Here is a 14,529-nt window from a genome sequence, read left to right as displayed (position 1 = left end):
GTCGGGTGGTGGAAGGGGCTGCCCAGGGAGGTGGTAGAGTCCTCATCACTGGAGGTATTTAAAAGAAGGATAGATGAGGTGCTTAGGTACATGGTTTCGTGGTGGGATGGCAGGGTTAGGTTAAAGGTTGGACTTGGTGATCTCAAAGGTCTTTTCCAACCAAAGGGATTCTATGATTCTATGATTCTATGGGCGCAATACAGACAACCGAAAATAGAGGAGTCAGGTTTCAAAAAGTCAGAGAAACACTTCTATAGATTATGTCATATGTTAAAATTATAGCTGGAGAAGTGTTGAAAAAACAAAAACAAAAATCTAAGCAAATAGGTTATGATTCAGGGGCTGTGTGATTAAAATGTGGGAATACATTAGGAGGGGAAATATATCACAGCACCCTTCTGATCCAGAAATCCCATGGCCCCTGGTGTCCAGGGGCTGCATGTGCTGTTCCAGCAGCCCCTCCTTCTGCCTGCTGTGGGGTGGGCTAACTAAAGGTGAGGTCAGCTAAGGATTTATTCTGATACACAAGTACTTTTTAAAGGCTGATGATTACTTGAGGAGTGAACCATTCACTCAATGTCACTGATGTAAAGAAAAGCTAAAGCAGTGGCATGTTTAGATGGAAATGCCTGTAGGAAAACATGGAATGAATCCATTAAGAGTAAGGAGGTAGGAGCACTCAGAAGAGCCGGATAAAGCCCTAAAAGCAACTGTCAAGGAGAACTAGATGGGGGAAAAAAACCAAACTCAACAAGTTTTAGGTTTCTTTCCAAGCCTAAAGTTGTTTGCTGTATCTGCAGGGTTGGAGAAAAATACACCTAAGTAGATCAAAAATACAGTCATTAATTTTGTGCAGCATGGAAAGTCTACTTAAGGGGAGACAGGGCGTGTCCTAAACTTGCAAACCAGGTGGACAAAGGACATAAGTTTCCAATTTCTGTTGTCCTTTAGTGGCCTGCAGGCATGCATGGTGTAATTTCTCACACTTTAAGTCTTCCTAAAACAAGAGTTGGAAAGCTTTTGTGCTTGCATTAATGTAGGATGAAAGCAAATACAGAAACCTGAGAGTTTTGCAGGGAACAGTCGTTGTCTTGTCAGTGCTGTTAGTAAGTGTTGTACCATTGTGCCTCCACATAACCTTATCTTACAGTAGACTTTCTTGTCTTGCTCTTGTCATTGCTGTTGATATGACTGTGCTTCAGAAGAGTCTTCTGATCTTCACACTGGACATCCCTTGCTGGAGTCCCAGTGTGGTTGTATGCAGGGTAATGGGATAGGGAGCAGTCACATCCCAAGAGAAAGGCTACCACCATCCCTGTCACCTTTGTGGCTGCATCCAGCCCTTACTTATCTGTTGCAAGATAAATACATGGAAGAAGCCAAAGTTAGTGTAATTCCTAACTTCACAGCTTGATGACTTAGCTTCAGGTGTGCTATTTTTCTCCTGCAGTACTTTAGAATTGTGTTACCATCTTAGCTGACACTGTAAACTTGTAAGCATTTGTTTTTAGGTGGGGGACTGAAGGTACCAGCACTTAACCTTTAAAATTCTCTGACTACAAAATCCTGAAGGACTCCCACAGAGTGAGTGTTACAATAACATGCATCTGGTTTCACTGTTTCTTATCGGAATTTCAGGTGCTGTCTTGTTTACGTATGTAATTGTCATACTACTGGTTTTCATCTATTAGGAGCCTGGGAGTCTGCTAACGCTGCTAATTTTGAAGAGCTGCTGTAGTGTATCTAACATCTCTAACCTTTGGACAGAAATATTCATCACTTGGTTTAAAGAGTATATTTAGTTTTATTATTCAGCTTGAAACAAGATAGATGATTTCAGGTTACTTATTGAGTTTCTGATCTAGAGTACTGGATGTTTCTTGAGGGCAGTTTGTTTTAAAGCAAATGCCATGCACATAGGCACGTAGGTCACAATAATGATCGATCCATTGAAAGCCTTGAGCTGTCACTGTGCAGATGCAGCATTCTCTGCTACGTTCTAGAGTTTTGTCTCAAGCACTGGCCTGCACAGTTGCTAGTCACTGACGGTGGGTAGCACTCCTGCCCGCACCATGGTACTGTTTGCTATGATGGTCCCAGGGACAGAGAAGCCTGTGCAGCAGCATGGAGGGCCTGCAGGTCACCACTCTCTTTGAGCATTGGTGCATTCGCTGCTCAAAGTGTCAGGTGGAGCTGCAAGGGGCAACACTGTCCTGCTTGCCCTGGCCATCCCCTCCTCTCCCTCCTGTGGCCAACCACCAGTGGCTCAGCAATCCAATCCAACCACAAATGCATCTCACAGATGGGTACATGGAGTTTACCTACAAATCCTAACGCTGATGCAAGGCGGAGGCTGGAAGGCATAGCTGGGAGTGGAGAGAAACGTTGTCAGCAGCTAGTGCTTAGACTGACCAAAGCAACCAAGACATCTTGGCCACAGACTGGATGAGATGCACACAGACAAGCAGGTGGAAGAGCTTGTTCTGGAGCTACATCACTGAGGGCTGGCTGGCTGCGACCAGGTATTTGACAGCCAAATTTCTCACCTCTGTAGGACATGTCCTCATGCAGGGACAAGTTTCTGGAGCCTCAGTATGCAGCCTGTTCTCCAGAGTCATGTGCCTGGCACCTGTTTATATGGGTATATCCACCACGACAGCAGTATACCTTGGTTTTCCAGACCAGCTTAGCCCAGTACAGTTGGAGCTAGTTACTGCCTAAGACAAGTGGACGAGTTTGTCAAATTCCACCCAGACAGTAATTCTGAAAGGGGGCGGGGGGGGGGAAGGGAGCAGGAAAAAAATACCAATCCCCAGGTCTTCCTATAAATCTGATAGATAAAACTGAAGAAAAAGAGAATTTGCTTCTCTTCCAGCTCTGGGAGTTGCAGTGAGGCTTAACCAACTTTTTTTAAGCACCACAGGATGCCAGTCAGCATTTGACAGGATTTCAGAACCGCTTCTATGCCACTCTGCTATGGATTTGTTTTAGCTCTGACTGTGAAGGCTTGTTCTTTCAAGTGCCTCAGGTCCAACATTCCCTCTTCAGGGTTCAGCAAATGAGCACTATGCAGCCATCTCTGAAGGCTGCCACAACGGGGCATGGCCTCATCTAATTATGAATGAGACTGTAATTCTTGCCTTGGTGGGTTGAAGTTTGACTCAATGTTGTTTATGTGGGTTGCAGTGTTCTAATTCGGGGAAGAGGTTATTAAGTTTTGAGCGTGCCACTGAAGCTTGAAAGCACTAACTTTCCAGACACACACTCACCCACAAAATTGACGTGAGGGTGCAACTGAGAATGTAAACCAGAAATGCTGTCATTAACTTCAAACCCTGCATAATAAGTGAAAAAAAAAGGTTTCAAGCCCAGGATAAATGTAAAAAAGCCAAACATGTTAAGATATAGGTAATAGCAGTTAAATCTCCCAGGAACTTTTACTGTGATAATAAATTACAAAGTGCCAGAAGAAGTAAAAAGGAAAATGGTAATGGACTTTAACAAGCAATTTACAGAGTCTATAAATACTGCAATAGTTTAATCATTAATAGTATGCTTTAGCATGATCTCAGGCAAAGTCTATATTTGATATTTTTATTCTGATGTTTGTAATACTTGCAGTGTTGAACAAAGAAGTATTGTCTACCTTGATAAAGACACTATGTGGTAAAATGCAAGAGGATAAGGCCAGCAATACTTCCTGGGTAACATTTGGCAAAACTGGTTTTAATTTTTGACTGAGCTTTTTTGTACAGGTTCAGTACCTACACATACAAAATGACGAAACATGCACAGCAGATACTGAAATGAGGCCTGCTGAATAAAAAGAGCCCCTTCCTGTCCTACCTAGTGTCTTAGGCCATCCATCCTTAAGAAAGGCTGACTCTAATCATCCAGGTTTATATTTTTGGGTGATTATATGAGGGACATCAATGGCCTCCTTTTTCCTTCAGTGCATTGTGGGGTTCAGAGAGTAAATCTCCCAGGTCATCGCTCTGGAGCCACTGGGCAGCCCCAAGATCAGTTTATTCATGGAGGCAGAGTCTGGCCCAGGAGCAAGTGTTGAGGAGCACAGCTACACTGTGAGATTAAATATGTCATGAGTCATTGTCTCAAGTTTGATGTCAGAACGAGTTGGATGTAGAATAAAGTAAGCAGATGTAAGGCAAATCTCATTGCAAAATCAAGAAAAGGAACATAACAGCAATGTCCAAAACCAAAGTGTATCAGCTGACTGTCTTTTCTTTTCCTTGAATGACCCTATTCTTTCTATGCAAACAGCTTTCAGATGCACATAGTTCTGGATCCTTCTCTTGCCTCCAGCCTTTCAGGTCTCATTTTCTCTAGGACAACTGGGACATATCCTTCCAGATAACTTCCCGTCATTTTATTGTACTGACACTCGTCCTTCTTTTCTGTTTGCTCAATCCCCTTTCCATTATTTGAGTTTGCTCCTAATGTCAACTAAATCATGACTGTCCACCCTTCTGGGCAGCAGTTGTATCTTTATTTGTTAGTGGTGGCCACTTGTTGGCTTAACTGACACAAAGCTCCCACTAAAGGCAGAATGGGTGGTGCCTGAGTAAAATCAGATTAACTTTTGTTCATAGAATCAGTGAAGACTCAAAGAAAAGGTTTGCATATAAAGAAATTCACTTGGTTTTTGTCTCCCTTTTAAACTAGCTTGCAATACAAATTATATCATCATATTCTGTGATATCCATTTATTTATTGCCTAACAAATACATTCGGAGAGGCAGATTCCTTCTGCAGATGGATGTGTTTGCTTTACCATTTCCTCTTTATTTTCCCACATTTCATTTCCTTGTAAATCTGAAGTTTGCAGTTTGTGCTATGAAATGAGAACTGATTATAATACTTAAACAACATAGTGGTAATAGCTGAAAGCCAAAATGCAGTGACAGTAGATCTCCATAGCAAATCATTGATACATTATGAAAGCCCATTTCAAAGCAGTTCTCTTTACGTAAAATACAAGTGAGGTTTTGTTTAGCTTTTCTGCTTTATTCACTGGGATACCTGTAAGAATAAGGCCTTTATTTTTCAGTGCAACCCTCTGTTTGCTATTAAAAAAAAATTCACTAAATTAGTTTCTGAGAAGAGAGTAGTGATAACATGGATAGTGCAATATGTTACATTCATATTAACATATAATTTTTTTTTATTTTTCATGGATCTGTTCATTGTTTGGAAGTATGAAGCACTTTAGATGAGCACAGGTATGTGCCTTTTCAATAAAAAGTCAGAGGCTCCTCAGAGTCTTTCATGGATGGTAGCAGAATTTAACCAGGTGTCGATGTTGTGCCTGTTGAGCAAGCCAGCATTATTCTTCTGACTGTTTCTGGAGAACAGGTGAGTAAGGTCTTCTTAGTTTCAGGACTGGAGAGTTAGTGAATCTGAATAGTTCCTTGAGCCAGAAAGAAATACGGCCAGGAAGTGAATGATTCCATGGAAATTTTGATGAAATGTTCAGCCAAAATTCATGTCATATTTGTATTTATCATTTATTTAAGTTAGTAACAGAAGAAAATAACAGAAAGGAGTGAAATATGGCAGTATGATTCGTAGTTTAAGGCAAAAAAAAATCACAATTTCAGAGCAAAAGAAGCAAAACATGCTAATAAGTAAATTAGATTATCAAAATTGCCTGTATATAGGCAGCTTATAAGTCTAGCAGTTGCTTCAAAGGAATTTAGGCACAATTTTTATGTGGATTTTTAAGGTAGGGGCTGAACTCTTTCAGTCTATTTGGAAAATATTTTAGAACTTTCTTATAATTTTCAGGGGGTTTGTATGATATTCCAAATTATAACCCTGTATGTCATTACCTATGTGGTAGTTTCAGTGATAAAAATACAGCACTTGGTGCAACTTCTGCTATGATGTGCCCTGCCCACATGGCTTTATTGAGGTATTACAAAGAAGAGCCACAGCAGGAGACCACTGTACAATGCAGCACACGTTGGTTATAATTTCTGAATCCGTGCTGGTGCGATGACAAGAACTACAAGTGTCTTCAGCACTACACAATTCTTCATGCAGTTTCTTAGCTTGCTATACTGTTATTCTTCTTTTAATAAAGATAGTTTTCAAGCAACATTTCATATAACAAGTTCTTAACTGGCAGGGTCCCTGAGTCCTAAGATTTCTGGCAGGAAAGCCAGTGACATCACCTATGATGCCAAACAATCCAGATCACAGCCGGGATAATGTATAACAAGAATACTCAGAGAGTTCTTGGAAACCTGCTTCTATTTAGTCTTCCCTTTGTCTTTCTCTGCTGTCAGGCTTTCTGTCATTTAATGTGTGGAATGATGGGGCTAACTTGTCTCTTCCAAACTAGACCATTTAATTATTTTGCTTTGTGGACTTCCCAGTCTATGGATAACTACAAATTAGGAAAGAAAGTTTAGCCAATATTTTTTGTATTTGAATAAGGCAGCATTGGAATGAAATGGGAATTTGTGATGTATCTAGGCAACTGATATGGAGATTATTTTTGAGGTAATACTACATTTGGGCTTAACAAATTTCAGTATTTGCTTGAACCAAGTATATGACATCTTCCAAGCCGTGGAGTCCTGCTACAGCTTCTCTTTTTGTTTTAGATACAGTGCCAGGCAAGCAGAAGGAGGACATAAGTTGTTCAGCACACAGTATTGCTGTGAATAATGGCTTCTTTTTTAAAAGTTGCCTTTTGTTTGAGGTAGATAGAAACAAGGCCAGCTGCAAGGTGATTATAACCTGAAAGGAAATCATGCTGGATTGGGATCCTAGGGTGTTAAATGACTGTCAGGAGGCTGGAAGTTGGTATACCAGGGCTGTATGGCAAAAATACTGCAAAAGGAGCCCCAGAATTCTCATTAAGTTTCCTAGGAATTCAGGAAGAGGTACATTCCCATCGTGATGTATTCTGCTGCTACATGAAATATCAACGCTGTCAGCCCTCTGTTTCCTTGCAGGCAGAAGATGAATCCAGAGTAGTGGGGGGTCCCAGAGGTGGCAGAGGGGGCAGCAGCATCTCTCTGTTGGGCTGGATGAAGAATCCAGGTCCGTGTGCTTTCTGTGTGCCCTGGGAGGTCCAGCAATTACAGAGTGACTCAGAGTTTCTGAATCAGCAGCTCAGATTTATGCTCATGCATTTAGGTGCATAGATTTCGGTATCCGGTTTTGGAAGTGTTGGCCTAGGGCTTTACTTCCTCAGCAAACAGGAGTACAGCAGCTGGTCTGCTGGTTTGCCTGTGGTATTTGCATAAGTGGAGGTGCACATTCCTGTTTTCCTGAAATGGCTGCCATGAATTCGCAGGGCTGGCTTACTGTAGGTAATGATCAAGGGTAAGAAAAAAAGAGTAAACTTGTGTAAATAGGAGTGAGGTAAATGAGTTAAATTGGAAAAGTGGCAAGAATTAATGTGCCTTGGGAAAACAACTAAAATGATCTATGGAGAGTGACATTGTTGAAGAGCTATTGTAATTATGTAAAGTAGTCAGCAAATCCAGGGAGCTGTCACATGTTTTATCAAACTGGTTAATTTGCTCTGTCATTTTTAATGGCATGTTCTTAATCTTAAGTGGTCAATACAGGCTTGCAATGATGCACATTTCCTTCCTTTGGCAAGGATATTTTCCTTTGCAACCATTATAATCCACCTGCTTCTTTGTCAAAAGATTGCTGATAATTTAGAAACAATTAAAAGCTTGTACAAGAAACATTCATCCTACTGTTCATTTTCTAAAAAGATTAAATTCCTGTTGAAGTGTTTCATTCTCTTTCAGACTGGCACTGCCTGCCTCAGCAAGGTTTTGTGGAATCACTTCAGTACAATCAATACGCAACTTTCAACCAAATGTCAGACTGAGAGATATTTTAATGTTACTGCTATTTATTAGAAATCAGTATTCTGAGCAATGGTTTCTCGCAGGCTTTTTTATCCCTGGAGTCCTTGACTCCCGCTATTTATTTATTTATTTTTATATTTATTTGTTGTCAATTAAGTTCATTATTATCTTTTCAGTAAATTAAAATCACAATGTATGACTATCTTGTGTCTAGCAAAAATGGAAAATAAGTCGATATACACAAGACTAGCAGCGTGTAGAAAATACAGCATATAAATGTAAATACATTTTTGTATAGACAAATTGGGAAAGAATCCTTGATGAAAGGATTCCTCAAAACAACTCATACTTCAGATTTTTGAGGAGCTAGAAATCAGAATTACATGCTGAACTCCATGTTGAAAGGTCCATTATTAGTGTTCCAATATCAAAAGCTCTGAAAAAATAGGAAATGTCAAAACTGAAGTGACTTGTGCATGTTGATACATAGCCTTGATCCCTGACAACCTCACTGCAAAGAGCAGCTCAAAGAAGGGTGACAGGAAATTTTCATTTGAAATGTTAGAGCCTTTCTCACCTCTTCTGCTCCCATTCCCTTTTTTCTCCCCTAGCCTCGTCACTCAGTGTGCCCTCTCCACATTGCTTCATGTTCTGCTTTGATTTTTCAATTTGTTTTGAAAGAAAACAAAATTTTAGTGTCAAGGTAATGCTTCAAGAGATGGAGGAGAGGAGCAGGCAGCTCAGACTGGCGATGCTCCTGCAACCTGCGATGCAGACTGCCAGGGTCACGCTGTAACACATTCACTTCCAAACTTCACAGTCATTTCATTTTCCTATGTAGCGTTCCAGCTAAGCAGAGGGCGAAACTCTCTCTTCTTTCATATTCTCATCCTCCTTTGTCCTGTTTGGAAGGAGAATTCATAAAATAAGCATTTTTACAGAAGTTTTGCGACATTTACATGTGAACAACATCACCTAAGCATGGAAACAACACTGGCACTATAGAGATTTAAGTTTTTTAAAAATAAAATCTGGCTCCTATACAAGTTATTCAAAAGCAGCTGAATTCTTTCCAAACTTAGTGTTTTTTCTGAGTGTGATGACCATGAAAACCTGGCAACGTATTTAAAACTAAGATTGATGCCTCAAAGATAACTAATAATAATTTGGTCAGGTCCTGCAATATGACAAATTTGGGTTTCATCTGCTATGATGTACATTCAGAAGTGCAAGTGCTGCCAGGATGCTCGTAAACTTCCCAACCCCTTCACCAGCAGGCCCTAGGGAAGAGGAGGGTAAGAAAAGAAGGGAAGCAGCAGCAGGGGAGGGGCGGTGCCTGAAGGCCCTTCGGCTGGTCTCCTGGGGCATTCCAAAGAAAATATTTACAAGTCTGTTGGTGACAAACTAACCTACAAGTGTGAATTCTTAGACCTTGTATGTGAATCTGATAAATAAGGGTAAGGATGCAGGAATCTCTGTAGCACAGTTAAATACGTCAAAGTCATCCATAGTTTTGGATGTCTTTTTCTGAAGCACAAAACCCATATTTGCACTAGGAAGTGAAAGTCTCTGTTTCCAGAAGCAGTATTTGTACTGCTCAAATCAGTGCCATTGCCAGAAGAGACAAGAGTTGTGTGTGTCATGCCAGGAAACTTTTTTGGTAATTCAACAGGCATTAATATATATCAGTACAACTTCTAAGTATGTTGTAATGTCTCTTTTTGTGACCAGAAGCACTATTGCCTAGGGTATGAATAATGAGATTAGTATTCTCTGTGTGGCAGACTCTTTGTGTGTAGCTTTTGCATTTAATAAAAGGCAATTACATAAAAGTCTGGGCTGTCATTCTCAATTTTGTACATGACCCTTATGGAAACAAGTGAAAAAAATACCAAATTTTCTACTGTGTTCCCGAGGAGAATTCATAACTAAAAGTGAAAAAATAATTCTTCTTGGAATAAGTCAGTGCAAATAACCATAGGACCTTTCTTTATTTGAACAACACTCCACCAAGATTCTTTACAAACCTCAATTACAGTTGCTATATTCTATTTTGTTTGCTTTGTCAATCTGTAGAAATAGCTGTCACGATTTATGAATGCAACACTATGATAGAAGGTCTGTGTATCCATAAAAATATCCAGTATACACTGCCTAGTTCTTTTTGCAGACAGAAAAGAAAAGAAAAATGTTAATACCAATCAGTCCTCCTTCATCAGCAGAGCTGAGAGTGGATAGTTTTAGAAATGAAAGGAGTTTTAACAATCCAAGGTCCATATTCCTGGTTGTTATCTATAGACAGAAGCATAGTTAAAAACATCCGTGTACTTGTCTTACATTACTCAATGGTGATCAGATGACCCATTAAAATTAGGAAAGAAATTCTGTATTATGTAAAACTATATTTCAGAAACTGTTTACATAAGTATATGATATAAAAATATTCAACTCCATATAGTAGCTTTAAAATTTTGTCTTCCCAGGACATTTGCTATAACTGTGTTTGAGAGAAGGAGATTTGAAGAAAAGAGTGTTTGTATGCAGAAGGTGATAGGGGTTTGTATGGGTGTCCTTCCTTGCAAATCAGTTAAAGGAAAACGGCAAAATCAAATGCACAGGAGTTAGGAGTATGACTGAGTGTGGAAAGCAAACTTAGCCTAATGTCAGGCAGGAGACTGTTTAAGATGTGGTTAGAGGGGAGGAGCTGTAGGCAGCAGTTGTACCTTAATGAATTACTGATGAATAATTCTGGTAATGAACCAAAACTAGTTATTTGTTTGTCACAGCAACTGTAAAATGTGCTTTTTTACTTGATGATGCAGACAAGGCTGATGAAAATGAATTTAGACTGGAGGGAGCAATGTTTTGAACTACTGAAAATAAATCAGAGCTGGTGCAAGTTTCAGTATTCGTAAGGGAGGTACAAAGAAGCATTTTGTCACCCAGCGTGAACATCAAACCAGGCTGTGCTAAGCAGGATTAATCTTTTCAAAGCCCCATATATGTAGATATATCCACAGCTATATGTATATTCATATGCCCTTAGTTGTGGTGATTCATGCTCATTTGGAGAGTTTAAGAGCTGATCATCTTAGAAGGATGATTATTCTTCAGTTCTTAGTGCTCATCTTCTCCATGATATCTAGGCAGAGCAGAAAATTGATGGTAGCTCCTTTGCTTTTGAAAAGGACATGTTTGTCTTATGGAGATATAATCCACTGGATAACTTCTTTGATTTCCTCTAGTCTTTGCTGCTCTTTAAGGGACAAATCAAGGAAAGAAAAGGTTAATGGGACTACATTTTACCCTTGTTCACATCAGCATAAGCTTGGAGTGACTTCTGAGCTTCTAGTGAGGCTGCTCTAAGTTTACATTGTTAGAAAAAAAATTGATCCACAAGATTTGCAGTTCCTAAAAATTATTTTAACATTCCAAAGCTTTTCTCCACAATACCCTGAAATTTAAAGTGCATTTCAAAGGAATCAATGTGAATGTTGCCATAGCTGCCTCTAGGCTTTCCTTGAAGGTGATTTAATCTCAGTTTAGAAATTAATTAATTTTTATTTAATTTTATATTGCTACTTTGTTTTTGGTATCACAATTTCAGCCCATGTTATTTCAATTTCAGCGATCAGGTACTAAGAAATACTGCCTATCAGACTGCAGCGACCACTTTGCAGCAACTAACCAGAGGTTCTGTAAGTCCGATTCCTAAATTTCTCTAAAAGCATGCAGTCAGTTCAACTGATAATAGTTAAGAGAACATGAAATATTTTAAACATTTTGGTGGGGTTTGACCATCAAGCAGAAGTATGAGCAGATTGCTGATTGATATATGCCATTTATGTTGGAATCGCTGTGTTCATTGCATAATTATTGGAATTATAGAGAAGACAGAAACATCATTTTTTCATATAAAACCAACTTGTGTCATGGCTAAGAGACAGCTGGTTATTTTGATTGTGGCAGTTAAACTTAGATGAGGTATTAGAGGATCTGATGTATCAGAGGATCTGTTTGTATTTGCAGAGTAAGATTTGATACTTAATGATGATAAAGGAACTTCTAGATTATTTAGTGCTTCCTGCTAGTAACCAGATGGAGAGTAATGAAAGAACAGCTCTTAAAGTTTGGGCTTCCTACTTCTGATTTGGAACAGGACCTAAATGTAGTGGCAATGAATAATTATAATCAATGGTAAATGAAGCATTTAAAAAAATTGTTAGAAAATTGGTTGCTTTTTTATTCTTTTGCTTCTGTAGAGGCATTGTAATCTCCTAGGGAGGAGGAGAGGGAAGATGTGGGTGGCAAGAGGTGAAATATGTGTTTCTTAGGAGGTTAAACTGATTAATCATTTTTAATCACAGCTCAGGAGACTTGTCTTTCCGCATCTGGAACCTGAACTCTGAAATGTGTAACTATGCCTTCTCTGCGCTTCAGACAAAAGCAGAGATGACAGGTTCAACCACCTTCCATCTTGGAGAAGCACCAGGAGAATTCAGGAAAACTTTTTTCTTTAGCTAGAAGTGTTAGGTCAGTTACATGTTGAAGGCATAACGGTGCCCGGGGTTATTGCAGACACCAGTCATAGGGTGACCCACCACTGTAGGGAGCTACTGTAGAAACGTGGAAGGAAAGGATGGTCTCTCACCACAACCTAGTTTACAGTCAGAATATCTAATATAACAGCACTATCAATCACAACTATTCCATCCCTTTTTTATTTAGTACACAGCAATTTAGCTGTGTGATCCAGTTTTTCTGAGATCCTCATTGTAAAATTTTGCCTAAGCTTTATGTAAATAAAGAAAATCCTACAGAAAAGCTCAGACCAGTCAAATGCAATGAAGCTATGACTGTCCAAGCAAGCCTGGCTGGATATGAAAAAAAAACCCCAGTCTTCTCAGTTAAGAGGAAACCATAACTACATTTTCATGAAGCAAAATTCAGAACTTGTGGACACAGTTCTGGAGTAATTTAAATGAATTAAAAATTATAATTAATTTAAGTTACTACAGAAATTTATGCTCCTAACAAAACTGAAAGATTACTCTCATTTTTAGCTATCACAGTTCTGTTTGTTCTTTTCTTTTTAAATTTCGAATCACTCTTCATTACCACTAAGATAAAATTTTAGAAAGCTGAGCAGGGCTTAGTGTTTTTTTGTTTGGTTGGTTTTATCTTTTACAAGATGATAATTATACATAATTTCAATATCTTTGGAAAATATAGTAAATTAGAAGCTGCAATTGCATTGTATCACCTCATGTATGTAACAGCCCTAATACAGATATTGTGCTCTTATCTAGATGCTTTCATCTTAGAAACTCAATATGCTTTGCAGATGTACACAAGCTGCTTAAATAGTGTCTAAGATGATGGCACTTTATAAAAGTAAAATCTATTACTGTAAGAACCGATACTATTTTGTTACTTTTTTGGCACTCTCTCAGATTAATTGCATTTTCATTAGCACATATTTGGGTAATGATTTAACAAAAGTATTCATTTAGGATTAAATAAAGTTCTGTTGAGAAGACATACAGCTTTAGGAAGAAATTTATGTCAAATTTTGATGACCTTATTGGGACCTAACTGCGGCATAAACTTTGTGGTACCTTCCTGCATAGGCTTGTTTTCCAATTTGAAAACATATCATAAACAGCTTGAGTTTTGAAACTTGAGTTTGAAATTGAAGAGAGTTTAAAATTGAAATTGTGTGTATTCACTTCTTATTTTCTTTTGTGTTTTAAATTCAAGAAGTGAAGAAGTCCCTGAAGTGTGGAAAAATCACTGTTTATACAAGACTTCTCTAATGCATTTTTGCTGTTGCTAAAGTATATAATAATATTTTGCAGTTAGCTTTACTGAGTTAGGACCTGCATTAAGACTTTCAGAATAGAAGATTTGGCTGCTATCAGTTTCCACTTTCCCCCCAAAATTTAACTGTTTTCTGGCCCTTGTCCCCAGCAGCTTTCTCCTCATAACTTCATTTTGCCTACACTAGTGAAAAGCCTTTAGCCCAGTTATGAGTACAGCTGTCAACCAGAAAATCTAGCGAGCCATACTAAATGATATGTGCTACCATCAGTTATATACTAAAATAGTCAGAAAACTGATTTTATGTTTGAATTCAAGTCCCTTTCAGGAAAACATATACAAAGGAACTTCATACCAAGCCAAATCGGTCTGGATTTCACAAGTGAACAATTGCTAGTTTTATCTATTATGAAGAATATGGTTTATGGTCCCGGGTACGGAGACCCTATACAAATTCAATAATAAGGCTGAGGATTGTGTCCATTGTGGTTGTTTACTGAATATATTTAGTAACCACATAAATCTTATTTATTTCATTAGGACTAGAAGAAACTTTTCCCTTGGTTAGCTTTCACTCTCAAACCTCTCTCTTTAAGTTTCTCATATTTCTTCTCTTCCTGAAAAACCTGTCAAAGAATGATAAAATATATCACAGAATCACAGAATCGCAAGAGTTGGAAGGGACCTCGGGAGATCATCTAGTCCAACCCCCCTGCTAAAGCAGATTCTCCTAGAGCATGCTACAGAGGACTTCATCCAGGCAGGCTTTGAATATCTCCAGAGAAGGAGACTCCACAGCCTCCCTGGGCAGCCTGTTCCAGTGCTCTGTCACCCTCAGAGTAAAGAAGTT

At 38.9% G+C, this 14,529-nt stretch overlaps 1 protein-coding gene across 1 annotated transcript in view; it reads left to right on the top strand.

The window, feature by feature from the left end:
* The window catches only part of CHRM3 (cholinergic receptor muscarinic 3), a 138,123-nt gene that overhangs the window by 87,723 nt on the left and 35,871 nt on the right, over positions 1-14,529 (top strand).

This window comes from Egretta garzetta, unplaced genomic scaffold (genome assembly GCF_000687185.1).
Source record: "Egretta garzetta isolate BGI_Z169 unplaced genomic scaffold, ASM68718v1 scaffold248, whole genome shotgun sequence".
Taxonomy (NCBI): domain Eukaryota; kingdom Metazoa; phylum Chordata; class Aves; order Pelecaniformes; family Ardeidae; genus Egretta; species Egretta garzetta.
The sequence above is the reverse complement of the archived record's forward strand: the minus strand, read 5'-3'. Positions and strand labels throughout refer to the sequence as shown.